Source organism: Notamacropus eugenii, chromosome 3 (genome assembly GCF_028372415.1).
Source record: "Notamacropus eugenii isolate mMacEug1 chromosome 3, mMacEug1.pri_v2, whole genome shotgun sequence".
Lineage (NCBI taxonomy): Eukaryota > Metazoa > Chordata > Mammalia > Diprotodontia > Macropodidae > Notamacropus > Notamacropus eugenii.
Window position 1 is genome coordinate 176,638,854 of NC_092874.1, and position 18,681 is coordinate 176,657,534.

The 18,681-nt window shown below is 37.9% G+C and overlaps 1 protein-coding gene across 4 annotated transcripts in view; it reads left to right on the forward strand.

Moving 5' to 3' along the window:
- The window catches only part of SFMBT2 (Scm like with four mbt domains 2), a 295,043-nt gene that overhangs the window by 249,038 nt on the left and 27,324 nt on the right, over positions 1-18,681 (forward strand). The gene's annotated exons all lie outside the window — the stretch shown is intronic.

An 18,681-nucleotide genomic window follows, 5' to 3' on the forward strand; every position in this document is an offset into this window, starting at 1 on the left:
TTTAATATCTTTTTTTGATGTATTGATCAATTTGGGTGGATTTTTTTTCTCTTCCTCTGTAAAAAAAAAGTGTCATAATTGATGGCTCTTTTGGAGAGGATGGGTACAAGAGAAATCACAGTGATGTAAAACATAGGACGACAATGTGTCCAGGAAATTCATAATGTTGAATTATTTCATTTCCCTTCATTTCCTAGCAGTCTAAAGAACAGTATAGTGGTGCCAGTGTGTATATATGTGGGAGAGGTCTTTGGAAAGGTAAAACCAAAAAGTAAGAGAGGAGACTTGATTTAATTAGGTTTATTTATTTAGTTATTAAATACCTACTGTGTGGTAGGCTCTGGACATACAAATAGGAAAATAAAACAATCTTGACTGGAAAGGGTTGTATGTTATAATAGATAGCAATCACATATATAGATATATTCAGTATAAATATCAAGTAGATAACAGTGATTTGGTGAAGCTTTGATGTCAATATAACAAAAGGGTAGGAATCAGTAAAGTCAAGGATAGATTATAACAAAGAGAGCCTTTTCAGGGAAGAAGACCAACGTGAAGACTGTTGCCATAGTCCAGGTTTGAAATGATGAGGGCCTGCATCAGATTTATCAGAAGAAAGAGGGGGAAAATGTTTCATCAGTAGTTCCTGGTAAACCAAGGTTGGATTTGTGGGGTGAGAGTCAGGAGTCCAGGATGGTACCCAGATTAATAAGCCTGGTGGTGATTGGGAAGATGGTGCACTCAGTAATAATAAGAAACTTTGAAGAGGGGAAGGTTTTGAAGGAAAGATCACGAATTCTGTTTTGGCCATATTGAATTCGAGATGTCTATGGGACATCCAGTTTGAGATGTTCAAAAGGCAAGTTGATGGTGTAGGACTGACTCTAGCTCAAGAAAGAGACTAGGACTGGGTACATAGATCTTGGAATCATCAGGAATTTATATCATATATAGGGAAAATATAAGTGATCCTGGAAAAGAGCCTTGGATATGAAACCCATTCTCAGTGGGTATGTCTTGGGACATGGATAATGATCTAGCCAGGGAGACTGAAAAGTAGGAAGGAATCAGATACATGGCAAGAGACCAGGAAAGAGCTGTGTCATGAAGGTCTAGAGGGGAGACACTACCTAGGAAGGGGAGGGAATCAAAAGTATTAAATACTGCTGAGAGGTCAGCAAGGATCAAGATTGAGAAGACCATTAGATTGAGTGATTAAAGGGCTCACTGGGAACTTTGGAGAGAGCAGTTTCATTGGAAAGATGAGGTTGGAAGCCAGATTGCATTGTTTCCATAAGATTGAGAGGACAGGAAGCAGAGGCCCTGATCTTAGAAGGTTTAGGTGGAAAGGAACGAAGACGTTAGATGTTGGTTAGTCGTAGGCTGGGACCAAGTCAGTGCTTTTGGAGAACGAAGGAGACGTGGGAGTGTTTTGGGGAAACGTAGGTGAATCTAGAAGGAGCAATGGGGGACAGAGAATGTTAGGGTTCCCTCACTGTGGCCCCAGAGTACAGAATATGAAAGAAAGGGTAGCCAGGGAAGAGAGAAGCAGTACCATCAAGATTTCAACAGGTCTCAGTCAGTCCCAGAAGATCGAAGGAATGAGAAAAGAAGAGGTTTGTTTATCCCTATTACTATCTGGTCAAGAAATGCAAAATTATAGATATAACCAGTTGAACCTTCATGATTATTTGAGAGATGGGGCAAAATAAATGAAGAGAGACAGAGAGAGAGGCAAAGAGACATACACATGCACACACAGAATGAGAACACAATCATTCAAGCTAGAGCTGGGGCCAGGTGCTGCAGAATGTAATACTGCATAAACAAGTGAAATCATTGCAATGGCAAGGAGACGCTAATAGCCATTAGAATGGTTCTGAAGGCAGGCATGCTGCCCACACTCATGCAAGGGGGCATAGAAGGAGACTGGGAGCTCAGCTGGATGCTGCAGCTGTGTGTGTGTGTGTGTGTGTGTTGGAGAGCAGGGGAGGGTTAATAGGTCATAAAACGAGAAATTTGAGGTGTGAGCACTGTGAGTCAGCACCGTTACCCTATACTGAGTCATTCCACCCTCCTCCTTTCTCTTCAGTATCTCCATTAGTATTGGCCCTATATCCCACCTGTATCTTTCTATTAAAGCCTAGGTCTGAACATGACCCTTCCCTCTACTCACTCAGTAAACTTCAGTGATTCTCTGTTGGCTCCAGGATAAAAGAGAAATTCTAACATTCATCTTTTTAAGCTCTTTGTAACCCGATCCCAACTAATTTCCCAGCCTCCTTGAATAAGGTCCCTCCCACATGCTGGGATTTACCTAACTGGACTTTCTCTTTAGCCTCCTTGCCTTTGTCCTGGCTGTCCACCATGCTTGGAATACACTGCCTTCTTACCTCTTCCTTTAAGATGCACATCAAGCATTATCTTCTACTTGTAGCCTTTTCTGATTTATTACCCTTTTCTATGTCCTCTCTCCCAAACTAAATTGTATTTAACCGCTCTGTATTTGTTCTCTTTATTTTAATCTGTATATTTTTATATGTTTACTTATTGGCTCACTTGTGAGAATGTAAACTCCTTAAACAAAGGGATTAGTTCTTGGTATTTGATCACCCAGCACTTAACACAGTACTTGGCACACAGTACACACTTAATAAACGTTTGTTGAGTAACTGATTTATTTACAACTCTAAGTGGCAATTTTGGAAGGCAAGCTGTGCTAAAATAAATCATCTGGGTTGTGGGACACATTAGAAGTCAGGGTTTCAGTGATATCTTATCTGTAGTAGGTCCTGGCATTACAACTGTACATAATAGAATAAAAATGCCTGCTTCCTAAGTACAGCTTTTATTGAGCAACCTTTCAGCCCATTACCAACCTGACTCTTAGGATTTGTTAGAGATCACAATCCATCATCACAGTTCTTCTCTCCAGCTTTCTTGGGATAATAGAATATTAGCAAGTCTGCAAAACGTTGCCCTCTAGTAATTATCTCTGGATTTGAGATGGTTCCAATAAGGATGACAGATAGAAGCCAGTCAAGTGGATTATGATTTCCAACAACACAGCAGAGGACTGAAATATTGCCCATCCACACCATGTGAAGTGGAAAGAGAGGGGCCAGACATGCTGTCACTGAAGATTCTGGGCCTGTTGCTACCCTTCTTTGCTTCACTGACATGTGAAATAGGTTTGAGCTGGAGGCTCCAATGAAATCTCTACTTGTTACACTGCATTGAAGCTCTATTTGGTCTCCATGCCCTAGAATTCCACATTGAATGGAGTGCCTGCTTAACCCCCTAGTTTAGTTGTTCTTCAGGTTCGGGACTTCTTTGTCAGTGCTGTTATTTTCTATACCCAAGAATCCACATTCCTGCCCCCAAAATGGTTTAATGAGCAGCAGTAGATCTTCCTCCTTGAATAATTGACTGTATCTATTTACTTCTTGTTCTTAACTTCTGGGTCAGTAGGATATTTGATCCAGATTGTTTTCCCTATCTTCATTATACCTTTTTTTTGTTTTTTGATTTGTAAGCTGGGAGCCTTTCTACATCCTGTGAAGCCCTGGGTTTTGTTTTGTTTTGTTTTTTACTGGTTTTCCCTCGTAATGGTTTTAGAGAAGAATTAGCAAGTTTTGATAACAAAGAATGCAAGAGGGAAAAGGACAAATCTTAAATAATTGGTGCAGTTTATACATGAATGTATAGAGCCTGTTAATTTAGAAGCCTTGCAATTTTTTGATGCAAATCTTGATTTGATACATAACTAGTGAAGTCCTACCACCTATTACTCTCCTTATCCAGGTGTTACTTAATCACTGCCAATATAGGAGTCACCTCCTTCCATCTCTTACCTTGTAATCTTTCACCCCTGTTCTCCCTAACTCTACCCTTCCCATGTTACACTTCATCTCTTCTCACTAGGCCTTCTGGAAGTCCATGATGAACAAACATCCTGTTATTCTGGACCTCTTCCTTTTATACTCTTTGATCTATTTGCCCTTAGAGCACCTGACTTTTTGTAAATGATGCTACAGGCTTGGTTGTTTTCTTTAGCACTGGACAGGTGTGTGTGTGTGTGTGTGTGTGTGTGTATGTGTATATATATACACATACACACACACACACACACACCCCTTCACTTGTACCCTTCAATTCAATCCACTGGGCCCAGAGAAAGAGTCCAAAGTGTTCCTTCTTTTCCATTGCCATTTCCAGACTGTCTCTTTGTAAACATTCTGAACAACTTCTCTTTTAAAATTTACTCTGCTGGAATTTTTCACCCTTTACATATAGACTATGGTCCCCCAACTCATTTTCCTTTTCTATTCAATAGCTTCAGTATCAACTACTGCTCTTATACTAGAGGACCATATCCTCTTTAGTTAATATTCTTTAAGGTGCCCTAGTTTCTCAGTTCCTCATGAATGTTCTCACCATAAGTCTCCCCATTTAGCTACAAATGTTCCTCTTCTTTGATCAAAAACTGACCTTCTCTCCCTGCTCACCATTTCTTATCATTCTCTTACCCTTTATACCTCACCATGCTGAAACCTATTCATCATTTTCCTCCGCCTTTCACAGATCATCACCGCTGCTCTAACTGCACCTTCACCCTTTCCAAATCACAGCCTTTTAATTAACCAATTCAATTCCATATTGTCACCTATTCTTGAATCCTCTGACTTCTTGTCGCACTCATCCCTTACCAAACCTGAGCCTTGGGTCATTCCGATCATCTACTTCCTCAGTTCCTATTCGTGGGCTGCTCACGCAGTCAGGCTGACCTTGTGCACTTCACATCTATGTTGTCTAATCTCTACTAGACCTTTGGTGCAGCAAGGCAGTCCTTTTGCTCCTCTTTAATTGATTCCCTTCCTTGCTGCAGAAACATCTAAACCTCTTCTCAAGCCTCCTACAATTCTGCCTACTCCCGTCCTTTCAGCTGAGGTCCATGCTTCCTACTTCAGTGAGAAGACTGAGCCCATTCAATAGAATTCCTTACACTTCTTCATGTCAGAGGCCCTTGGCATGATTTCTCACTCTCTGTATTTCCTCTAGCCTTTTAAAAAGAAGAGGACCTTTTCCTTGCCAAGGCCAGCTCCTCCTCATGTGAGCTTTTATCTCGTTGAACTTCCATCCATTTTATCCAGGAGATTAGAGCTGTGATTATCTGCTTTCTCTATGTCTGTTGAATCGTCAGCCTGTCCCTTTCCACTGGTGCCTTCTCTCTTGTCTTCAAGCATTCTCAAATTTTTCTTGTCCCTCAGCCTTCACTTACTTTACTCCCATAACTCTTGTCCCTTTCTAAACCAAACTCCTGAAAAAACTGCCTACACTCACTGCTTCTACTTTGTTATCCCTCAACCCTTTTCTCACCTCATCCCTTAACTGAAACTGTTGTCTCTAAGTTTACCAAAGATCTCTTTAACGGCCCCATCTTCATCCTTCTCATCCTGTCGGTGGTATTTGTTACTATTGACCAGCCTTTTCTGCTTACTTCTCTCTGAGTTTTTGAGACTGCCTGCCTTACCACTCCTCTTCAGATTCCTTTGCTAGGTCATCATCCGTATCATACTCTCCCCTACTCTCAGTGTTTCCCAGGGTTTTCTCCTGCTCCTATTTCTCTGTATTCTCTTGGTTTTAATCATAAGCACCCACCTCTGTGCAGATGACTCAATAGATCTATATATTCCACCCTTGTCTCTCTCCTGACCCCACATCTCCAATGACCTATTAGACATTTCCAAATGGATACGTGGCGGGCATCTCAAACTAGCAAGGATATTTCTTTTTGTTTGTGCATCCCTAGTAGGCATGTAATAAATGCTTGTTAATTGAATGGATTCATTTGTACCAGGTACAAAGACCATGAAGGATCACAGTAATAAAAGAGCATTTCAGATTGCTGGGATCAGGACAGGTCTTCATAAGTAGGTGGCTTACCACATGGTCCTTGAAGGATGGGTAGGATTTTGGCTAGCAAAGATGAGTTCCAAAATTCATCTAATAACCATTCTCAAAAATCAAATAAAAAGGGTTTCAAACTGCCACTCCACAAAGAGAAACATCCCCAAATATGTAAATTCTAAGAGTGATTTAATATTCATGAGAAGTTAATAGCGAGCCTGCCCATTGCATTAGATACTGATATCACTGTTCCCTGGATTTTCACAGTGCAAGGGACAGAGTCACTCTTTGCAGTCAAATTGATCTCTTACTTTGTCACTTAGTTTTCTGGTCTTTCCTTATACCTCATACTCCTTGACTTCATCAGGAATTGTTTATTCCAGTGATACGTTTTATTCTGTTTTTTGCCCTGGAGAAACATTTTTTTCAAGCTTTGTCATTTTCCCCCTGTGCTCATATGGATATGAATGAGATTAAAAGATAATGTCATTGGAACAGGACGTTGCTAATATGATAATAGGATCCTGGTGGGGGGTGGAAAGAAATAGAACAGCTTTTCAAAATAGAGGTAGTTTTGTTCAAATGCCTTCTTAAATGATGTATTTTCAAAGGAAACCTTTTGGAGAACCTCAGTACTCAATTTGAACAAAGTTACCAAAATACAAACTACACCTTTGGAGCTCTGTCCAATGAACTTGCTGGGTTTCTGAAGCATTTTATGATGCTACCCAATGGAGCTTCCATAAACACACACTCATCAAAATGCCACTCACTTCCTAATTAAACCAGGACAGGGTGGGAGAGCTTCTGGGAAGTCATACTTGTGTTCCTTTTTTGACAAAACAGAATGTCCAAACCAAATGAAATCTGGTAGATCTTGGTAGGAATGGGAAGAGAAGAAAGCTTTTGTTATGCTTGGTTTCTAGGCAATGTTCAGTTGCCATAATTAGGAAGCCTTAGCTGACCGAGGAACAGAAAGGACCCTGACAGAAATCTACACAGAGGTGACTAAAGGCTGGCTCACTAGTAACAGTTTTCTTCCAGACATTGCTGTAGGGAGAACCCTCAATGGATCAGTTGATTTTTTAAAAAAACAAAACATTTAACTAGTTGAACCTCTTTAAATTTACTTGAAGGCAAAGGATTTCAAGACCCAGAAACCTTGATTTATTACTCTGCTAGGTAAACTAGAGTTAGCTTGTAAAAATCATTTTTGTTAAGAGAAATGATTTTTTAAATGTATTTTTTTTAACATGTAACACGGTACCTGGAACATAGTAGGTGCTTAATAAATGCCTATTGATAGAATGAGTTGAAGTTAGAAATATTTTTGTTTTCTTGATCTTTAATGGCAGAAAAATTCCTCCATAGTAAGATATATTTGAAAAAAATTAATTGGTTATCAAAATTCCTAAATTATTTCTGGTAATGTTTAAGCAAGAGTTCCCATATAATTTGTTAGAAATCCAGTAAGTTAATGTATTAATTAGCAAGAAAATTAAAATTTAGTTCAATTTGCATAATGTTTAGGGAAGGTGGGCATAGGCAGGGGGACAATCTTGAGGTAGTCATGTTGCATTTAGAGTTTTTAATTTGTTTCATAATGGGCAAAACCTACATTCATAATGCACCTTTCAAAGTACTTTCTAGAGGACAGTCATTTTTAGGTATTACAGTTAAATATAAAAGTGGCATGATAAAGTTCAGGACTAAGTTTGGTTCCTTGTTAAAACACAGGAGAGCGATTATGAGTGAAAAAGATGGAGCTAATCCTAAAGGATCCCATTTGATGACGACGCTGATAGTAATAATGTAAATGTGTCACATGGAGTTTGTAAATCACCTTGCAGAGGTAGCTGTAGCAGGTAGTGTCCCCATTTTACAGATAAGGAAACTGAGGCTGAGAGGAGTTAAGTGATTTGCCCATGGGTACGTGGGAGCTGTACTCATGTCTTTCTGACTCCATATTCAATACTTGATCATTATGCTTCTCTTTGGGGTATTTTTTTTTCTAGGAAAAACCAACAGCTCCATTGCTAGGGACAACAGGAATATGTTTGATATAATTAATGAGTTAGAAAAATAGGTCTCAAAATAAGAAAGTCCAGTGACTTTTAGTAAATACATTGAGAATTAATGCTTCTAGGCAAAATTTTGTATCCTCTTTTTCTGTGTATGTTGGGGGGGTCATTGTGGGGAGAGAGTGTCTTTCATCCTGTTTCAGGGATTCTGTGAAAGGCCTATGGCAGCCAGAGACCACTGGCCTAGGGTATTGGATTACTAGAAAAGAAAGGCATGGGGTGGCCATGATCATACTGTGAGAGACAAGTTGGAGAAGCCAAGGGAATGTGATGGAGTCGGAGAGGGACACTGATGGTTCAAAATGTGGATGCGGTCAGGGCAGAGGAACTTAAAAGGGAATGATGATGCTACTTGGATTGAAATTACTTTCTCCAAAATAAAGAAGTGCTGTGTTTTAATATATTCATCTAAAAGGAAAGATCATTTGTAATTGATATATGAACCACCTAGAAAGGATTGAGTATAGACCTCGGTATAACACACTTAGTGGCTAAATCATACCAAACCATTTGAATTAATATTTATAATAAATATTTCAAAGGGTTTACCTATTGTTTGCTGTATTTTACATATGAGGGTAGGGGGAGGGTGGAATAAGATGAATTTAAGTAAGCATATATTCCAAGTACCTTATTGTAGATACAAAAATGCTACCCATTTTCTATTAGAGTATCTATGAAAAATACATTTAGACTCAGTTATGAGGATATGTAGTCATGCACATATATAATCTAAAGACAAATAATTTACTATATAGTAAGTGATAGGTCTACAAGATATGAATTCACCTTATTAATTTATTCATTATATTTTAAAATCAATTAACTTGTGAATTTATTGTGGTTAAGGCCTTTTGAACCAAATCACATTCCCATATAACATATGTAAACTAGATTCAAATAAGTAGATAATACATAAATCATATTCATCAGGATGGTAATGAAGTGTCTGATATATGTATCTTACAGATAGATGATGTAGTCTAAACTGAACTTTGGGAATTTTTAAAACTAAAAGGATCTAGCTTTCTCGCACATTAATGGATACCACCATTGCTATTTCTGTTGGTGGAGAGAGACTGGAATACTTAAAAAACAAAACAAAGCAAAACTCTAAAACAAATAGACACACCAAAAAAAGAGAGAAACAACTGAAGCGTTCATCTGCATTCAACTATTTTTTTTTAAATGATCAAAGTTCTCTTGCAGGTAAAAATATAATAGATCAGAGTTTCTTAACATTCTGTGTGTCATGGACCCCTTTCACAGAATAATGTATTGTGAAGTGTGTAAAATAAAATACATAGGAATGCAAAAAAAGCCAATTATATGGTAAAGTAGTCATCAAAAGAAAATTTTTTAAAAACAAGTTCATGGACATGAGGTTAGGATGCCCTGCTTCTGAGCAAACAAATCACCTGAAGCCCTGAGAGCAGTGGAAATGAATTAGAAACAACACAAGATATCCGGAGGCCACATGCAGAGGGATGCTTCAGTGAAATCAAACAGCTGTTTGCTATCCTTAAAAAAACAAATAGAACCAAATGAAAAACAAGATCAGATCTGGAAGGAATTTTTTTTCATCATCAATTAAGTGTAATTGAAAGTTAAGAAAAGGAATAAATAAGGAAAAAGTGGGAAGGCGTCTAAGGAGCTGTAGTGCAGAGAGTGCTGGATTTGGATTCAGGAAAAACTAAGTACAAACCCTGCCAAAGATACTTACTTACTAGCTTGGTGACCCTGGGTAATTCTGTCCATCTGTCTTTTTCTCTCTTTTCAAATGAGATATAATATATGCAAAGTGCTGTGTAAATGTGAGTTATTTTATTGTTATTAGTATGAATTGTGTAATAGAAAATTCTCACAATCCATACAGGCAGCTAATAGACTTATTAAAGTAGAAAACTGAATTGTACATAATGAACAACAGATAGAAAATGTGGGCTCAAAAATCATTGAATTATTCAAATTTTATCTATGTCCACTGGCTGAAGCAAAATACTGAGAAGTGAGATCGTGATAATAATCGGATTGCTGATGTCATAGAGAACTGGGGAAAGAGGGAAGGCTGTGGATACTGTTCTTTCAAGAAATCATCCAAGAAAATTTCTCAGAACTAAATAGAATGCACAGGACCCCAATAAGGAGGAATCCACGATTTAACACACACACACACACACACACACACACACACACACACACACACACACACACACACACACACACTCTCTCACACTCTCTCTCTCTCTCTTTAACTACACTTCAGTGTTACAAGAGTTAAGAAAAATACTTCAGTCACCCAAAAGGACAAAAATAACTTACTTTCCATCACAGTGATTGTTTCATAGAGGACAAAGGAAGGCTGAAAAAATTGGAGTGCAGAATTTACAAAATTTAAGAAACATGGGCTACAAGCACAGACTTAACTACCCAACAAATTCAGCAGCTCTGTAATGTTGGGGGTGCGTAGGTGGAAAGCATTGAGACTGAAAAATTTACATAAAAAGCTTAACTACCACAAGGAAGTCACTGATCAACAAACAAGCTTCCCAGCTCAAAAGATAAGTAATTAAACAACTAAGGTAAAATCATTGCTGACAAAATGTGAAAATAGAACACTGTACTGGTTAAGTCACTAAATCTTTAGAGGGGTGTCGGAGAAACAGGTAGGAGGTGGGGGAAGAAACCCAAATAAGGTAGAATACTTTCTAGGGAAACTGCTGTCTTTGATGAAGGTGAAGTCCAAGTTAAAGTTATTCATAGAAACAGGGGAACTTCCTTTAGGGCAATTTTGTTATATTTGAGTTAATAATAGAAATAATAAGAATAACAAAGAATGTATTCTCTTCCACGAAAATAACTGGAGACTATTTACTAATTGTAACATTAAATTATTTAGTAAATGTGCATCGTACACATGCGGCACTGAGACTATTCATCTGTTTATCTGATACATCCACCTTATTTTCCAACTATACACTTCCTTGATGATATAATTTTCATCTTTCTTTGTGTGCAAGTAACACAGATGTGATCTCTTTTTCCTTATATCTCTTTCTTCCTTACCTAGGTGGTGAGCCCAGGCACTCAGGTTTACAACCTAGGTGTCCTCCTTAACTCTGATTCCCCATATCTAATCTGTTTCCCAGTTCTGTCAGTGCTACCTTTACAACATCTTTTGTATGCTCTCTGCTTCGCTTCAGTGACCCTGCCCCCCACCCTTGTCCAGGCCTTATACTTGACTCTTGCAAAAATAGCCTTCTGGTTGGTTGCCCTGCCTCCAGTCTTTCTCCACTTCCATTCTTTCACTCAGTTCTCATAGTGATCTCCTCAAAGTGCACGTCTATGACCCTATCACTGTCATCACCACCATCCCCTTGCCCCTCTACAGTAAACTCCACTGGCTCCTTATTACCTCCAGGATCAAATGTAAAAATCTCCCATTTGGCTTTTAAAGCTTTTCTTAACCTTGTGCCCTGCTTGTTTTTCCAGTCTTATACCTTGCTCCAAGCTGCATTCCCATGACACCAGCCTCTTTGCTGTTCCTCAAACAAGACATTCCATCTCCAGGATCCTGCATTTTTAATAGCTGTCCCCGATGCCTGGGATGCTTCTCCCTCATCTCGGCCTCCTAACTTTCTTCAAGTCTTAGCAAAAATCCCATCTTCTATAAGGAGCCATCTCCTGTCCATTTTAATGCTAGTTCCTTTCCTAGCTGAGTTACTTGCATATTGTCTCTTCCCATTTGATTTTGATTTCTTCAGGCTAGGAACTGTGTTTGCCTTTCTGGCACATAGTAGGTGTTTAATAAATGCTTTTTCTTCTTTTTGCAGCTTTTATATTTCTACTTTCTGTGAAAGTTACAGACTAGTGTAAATCAAAACCCAGTAATAAGCTGCTTAAAAAAAAACCACACACACCAATATTTAATCCAGAACAGTCTAAGTTGATTTCAGGTGAAAGGCTGGTCTAACATTTTCCATGCTCTTGCCAAGTCATGTGAAATGGGAAGGGCACTAGTATTAGACAAAACTGAGTTCAAACCAGAAAATATTACAGCAAATAAATATAATATTTTAAAAATAAATATAAAAATGATAGCATGCCGGGAGGTTCTAAGTGGAATGAGTAGATCAGTTTTAAATGTATGTAAATAGCGATTCACTTTCCCCATTTATATTACTTCCTTTATGGAAGGGTAACTATTGCTCCACCACTTATACCAATCATACATCTCTCCATTTCCCATTCGATCGCTTTTTGTGGCTTCACAGATGACAGTTTTCCATGATTCATAGCCATATAGCATCATCACTCGGTGACCACTGGGTAACATATATTAAAGTTGCTTTTGTATAATAGGAATCATCTTAAGATCGATGGAAATGCTGTGTGTGTAATTTCCCCAAATCAGTTCAGACCATTCTCTTCTTACTGCATGCTGGGTCCATCTCATTGCTTCTCCACCATGACTGTTGAGTAGTACAGAATATCAGAATTAAAATGGATCTCAGAAGCACCCACACCTGAACAAGAATTCCCTCTATGACACACTCAACAAGTAGTAATTCTCCCTTTTCTTCAAGATCTCCAGTGAGGGCAATTCCCCCTGAGGCAGCCCATTTTATTTTTTAATAGATCTAATTGTTGGGAAGTTTTTTCTTCACATCAAATCTTAATTTGCCATTTCTACCCATTTTTCCTAGTTCTGCCCTCTGGGGACAAGCTGAAAAAGTCTAAGCTTGTTTTGATGTGACAGCTCTTCTCATACCAGAAGATAGCTGTCATGTCCTTAAGTTTTCTTTTCTTCTGGATAAATATCTTTAGTTCTTTCCATGTTAGTCATATTGTATGATGAATTAGAGATCTTTTACCCTCATAGTTTGTCCTCTTCTGGATGTGCCCCAATTTATTAATATCCTTGCTGATACGTGGTACAGTACCTAACCTGAACACAGTAACCCAAATGTGATCTGATCGGGGAGAATACATACACTAACAGGCTCCCTCCATGGGCTGCAATTTAGGTAATAAAGCCCCCTTCATTGACTTGGTTTTTATTGTGTAGGTTAGTAGGTAGGTAGGTTTCTTTTGTGTAGGTAGGAACCTCGGTGAGGACACCCTATGGTATTTTTATCAAGTTTTATTGTTATTCTTTTTTTTATATCACAGACATTTCTTGAGAAAAATTCTCTTCCTCTCCATATTGAATCTCCACTGTAACAGAAAAAAATTGAGAAAAATATGTAATACAGTGATTACCTCTGATAATTTGTAAAAATATCCTGTTCTAGTAGACTCCTACATCTTCACATTAGGAATGAGATATGTTTCGTTATCTGTTCTCTGGGTCCATGATTCACCTCTCAGTTCACCTTCCTTTTAGTGATACTTTCCTTTAAACTTCTGTCATCGTCATGCTGTTCTCTAGCTTCTGCTTAGTTCACCCTGCGTCTCCTCCTACGAATCGTCCTCTTTCTCTGATTTTTCATATTTGTCATTCCTTATCTTTAATGATGTTCCCTTATATTTCTGTGCCACAGTTTACTGTCATTATTCAGTTGGTATATACCCAGTTTGTTCATCTTTATCACCACCAAAGAGGTTTGCTTTTAATATTTTGTAGTCCTGTAGTGTTTTGGGCATAATACAATCAACTTTATGCCATCTTCAAACAGGATCCCGGAGGGCCTACCCTCTCTGCCAGAATTCTTAATCTTTTTTTTTTTTTTCTCTGTCTGACCACTTGGACAATCTGATAAAACCTCCAGACTCCTTGGGGAAAAAAATCCCCTTTAAAATTAATAATTGAAGAAAATGCTAATAAAAAGATGTAAGTTTCCCCCCTTCCCATCCAAGTTCATGGATACCCTGAAATCTATCAGTAGACCCCATGGTGTTCCATAGACCTCTATGAAACCTGGATGTATAGGGAATCTCTCACTTATGTACACTGTGTGTAGGATATTCTTTATCTTGGTGGTAAGTACCTTTGGGGAATGTAGATTTCCATGTTTGTCATGCCTTAGTTAATAATTGATTACCAGAAGTTAGTTGAACAAAAGTTCTCTGAGATTACATGTATTAAGGAATCTTGTAAGATTCCTTACATGTGCATGGGAGACACGCTTTTAGAAGAGAGCCTTTAAGGATGCATTTGTATTTTGCATTACATCTCCAGTATGTAGTTGTTTCTTGGTAATAAAAAGTAGCAATAATTAGCCTTTATGTAGCACTTTAAGATTTGCATAAAATATGTTAATATAACATGTTATCTCATTTGGTCCTCACAACAACCTTGTGAGGGAGGTGCTGTTGTTTATCTGAGTTTTATTTTTGGGGAAACTGAGGTAGATAGATTAAAGGACTCTACCAGAGCTTATATAAATAGTAAGCAGTATTTAATCTCAGGTCTTCCTAAGTCTTTGTTCAACATTATATCTACCAAAAGCACCATGTATTTTCTGCCTCTTCCTTTTTTGTGTGTCCCTGTGAAAACGTGTCTGCTCTAGAAAATTGTCTGCCAAAGCTTGTCTATTTCTTTCTCATGTTTTCTTCAGGGATAGTTAGAAGTATGTAGACAACTCTCATAAAGATTTCATAAAATTAAGAAAGTAGACATTTGTGTTTGTTAAAATTATCTTCAAAGTTGTCTTATTTTTTTAAAAAATGCCATTTGTGACTTCTGCATCCTTTTCTTATCCTTCTCTGTTTAGATATTTTAAAAACCAGTCCGTTGATGCTTTTACAGTTGTGGTGTTCCCTGTGGCTTGGATTTGGTGCTTGGTTGTATGTGTCTGCTTTTCTTTACTTCGTGTTCATAGCATTTCTATTTCCTTGAGTTCTGTGGAGCCAAAGTAAAACGGTGCTTCCAGCGTAATTAATGTTGACCTGAATTGGATTGTTATAGAAACATTGACCAATCTGTATATTTTTTGTCTCTTTGTTGCACTCTTTCTAATTCCATCTATAAATTTTCTTAGGATGATCTGATTTAGTTGGATCTGACGGTAAGCTTTGTATGTATACTTCCCCCACTACCCCCAGTTCATGAAGTGATACTACTTGCCATCTTAATTGTTCTACAAAGAAGCTTATATTCTAAACCAGTGGTGTCAGATGAGAATAGACATGAGAAAGAAATGGATGGCTGTGGGCTATATAGTGACTTAGGAAACCACAGATTAACATTATTTATGTTGTATTCTATTTTTTGTCTTGTTAAACATATCCCAGGTACATTTTAATCTGGTTCCCCTTGCACTCTGGAGTTTTGTGGGCTGCTTGTTACTGGCTGCTCATCTCTAAACCCTATTGGCTTTTGTTGCCTGCCATGTCCGTTTGCTTGGCCAGGAAACCAATGGAAGTCTGACTTGAGATGATTTCCCAACGCTAGTCTCCTTATGGTAGTGACCACTTCCTAAGGACTTAGAATAGCTTTGAATACATTGTATGGTATTTATTATATAGACTTTCTTGAAAAGAGAAATTAATTGATCTGTATTTTGAATCTTCTCTTATGTTCTGCTGCTGCACATGCAGTGCGTTTGGTTTTTTTTGTTTGTTTTGGGTTTTTTTGTATGAGAAAGGGGCATCTGGATGGTAGCTCCTGAAGCCATTTCCTGACTTCACAGAGTTCACATGTAGCCACAGATATTTCTCCATGATCTTGGACAAGTCACTTAACCCTGTTTGCCTCAGTTCTTTATCTGTAAAAAATGAACTGGAGAAGGCAATGGCAAACCACTTCAGTATCTTTGCCAAGAAAACCCCAAATGGGATCATGAGGAATTTGACACGACTGAACAACAGCACATTTGCTTAAAAATATTTACCATCAGAATCAATGTCATATTCTCTTTTTTTTCCAGAGTTTTAATAGCTGGTTAAACAGGTTGCATTGGAACTATGCACTGAGTATCTTTGTTCTCTAGCCTTTCTTCTAATTTGCTTCCTTGTACAAAACTTTACACACTAGTCTGATACATTTCTGACTAAAACCATTCTTTTCATTAACTTCCATAAAACAGCCATTAATTTCTGCACTGAAACCATTTTTCAAGGCTAAAAATTAAATCACAGCACGTACTTGGCATAGGGACCAAGTACTGATGAGAGTAGCTTTGCAAAAGGGTACATAAAGTTACAGTTGAGCTACTTCATAGTCTAATTCCATTTATGTTATTGTATTAGGCAGAGTATCACATTATTATACTCCCCATATGGTACCACGAGTAATTAATCTTGTGTATTTACTAAAAAAAAAATAACCCTTGTGTCTTATTTTCCAAACTCATTTGTAAACTTCTTGTAGGCAGAGATAATCTCATGTTTCTTTGAGTTTTCTGTAGTGCTGTATACATTTTAGTTCTTCATTAAATACTTATTGAGTAAATGATTTAGGTGTTGATAATGGTTGCATCGATTTGTTTGGAAGTAACAGGAATACATTTTAGCTGTGGCAGCAGGCATCCAATAAACGTTTGAGGATGATTCCATGGTGATTCTCGGCAAACCCCGTAGGACTCTGTATTATAAGAAACATAAGGCTCCTTTTTATTTTAATGCTCTGTTTGCCACCTTCATACCAGCAAATTGGGATTAGAAGCTCTGTTGATTCCACATATGTGACCCTTCCCCTCTTATGCTCTGCTGCCAGAGGCACTATCCACTGGGGTCACTACCCCTTTGTTATCACTTGGTGCCCTTAACATATACACTGGAAACTCTTGGAATATGCATGGCAAATTCAGATAAGCTCTTGGGCTATTGTAGCCTCCCAAGCTGTTTCATGGGAATGGCCAAAAAGTCCTTCAAGCCCCTTTAGGGAGTGGTTTCAGTTCGTTGTGAAAAGGCTGAGAGAATTTGGAGATGAATGATATGTTACACCCTCATTTTTAAGGCACAGCATTTGACGTTTCTGTACAATGTAATTGCTGCCTACTCCTGTATTAAATTTAGCTAGATGGGTCTTTTTTTTTTTTCCACAAGAGCAAAATGCATTTCAGCTTACTGCAATGTAGCTCTTGGGGTTTTCTCAGCGGAAAAGAATGAACAGAATCAGCTGAAATTTTATTGTCTGTTGGTAAACACTTTGTACATTATTTCAGCCAGCTCTAATTAGATTTATTTTAAAGCTCAGTTCCCATAAACTGTAGTGACAGCCAACAATAAAAATCAAATGCTGATTCTAATAAAAACACACATACACACAATCGCACCAGAACTATTTGTAATTCATTCTTGTGGCCTTTTAGCATACCTACTGCAACATGTTGATGGAGAGAAATTTTAGACCCTCAGAACATCAGGAAAGTACTAACCTGAGGGAAGAGAGGTATGCCTGCCATGTAGCTTTTATGGTATGAATGAATGGTGTTAGAATTGATTTTAATTGTGTAGGCAAAAAAAAAAAAAAAAAGTGATTTGTCTTCTGAAATCAATCAAATTTGTTTGCATTTGAAAAGAGACTTCATTCTGAGGGTACAGCCAGTGTTTGAGGGTTATCTGTGTTTGGGGGAATGTGGCTTCCTTAGGGGCTGAGCATTCATCTTTTATTGGTTTATGATGCCTGCCCTAACTGTGTGGCATTGCATCAATACATATTGCTTTGATAATAGTGCCAGTGCGTCTGTTACATAAGATATTTTTTTCACTTTTTTAGAATTTATTTTGTTGTGCAAAATTTCTGCCCTGTTTGAACACTTATGTCACCTGTCTTCTACATACTTCCTGATTTTTTAAAAAATTGTACTTACCAAATAAAATGAGCATTTCTGTATATGTAGAAGATTGTACAGGAAACTAAATCTCCATTATATAGAACTTGCTTTTCTTTTTAAGTGTATAACAAATTAAACATCCGATTTTCAAAATTATTTTGATTATCTGTGAAGATATGTAGCCTTTCTTCTATTCTCTGCATTAACAATATTTTAGTATCCTTCTTTCCTTTGGGGGATGGGGTGGAACTCTATCCCTAACACCTCCCCTTCCTACCTACATATTTGTTTCCTTACTGATTGTCCCTTCAAATTCCTTGGGCAGTATCTCTAACTAGAAATACCTCCATGCCATGAATTCAGTAAATAGGAATAGATGGTAATAATTTGTTTATTAAAAAAGTGACTATGCCAGAGCATTCAGGTTTCCTAGCTCGAAGTGAATATGGGCCTCAGTTCAGCTGAGGGAGCATGCATTTGAATGCTCAGCCCTTGAACAGTGCAGTATTGATCTGAATATAGGTAACTGTACCCCCAACATGAAATCTCTAGTCTGATTTGGACGGCATTCAGGTTTATATCGGCTGGACTTGGAAGGGAAAAGTGTCTTCAGATCAGTAAGTTGCATTAGGAAAAACATGAGCATTTAAGGTCCCATATATATCAAAATATTCCTAGCAGCACTTTTTGTGGAAGCAAAAAAAAGTACCCTGAAAAAAGTGGATACCCGTGAATTGAGGAACAATTGAACAAATTGTAATAGAATATTATTATACAGTACGTAATGATGGATATGAAGAGTTGAGAGAAACATGGGAAGATTTGTATGAAATGTGGTACAAGTTAAAATAAGTAGAACCCAGAAAATCACATAAACAGTTATTACAACATTATAACTTAGATGAGTTGCAATGACCAATTCTTGTCCCAGACGATGGATTATGAAACACACTCCCCTCCCCTTG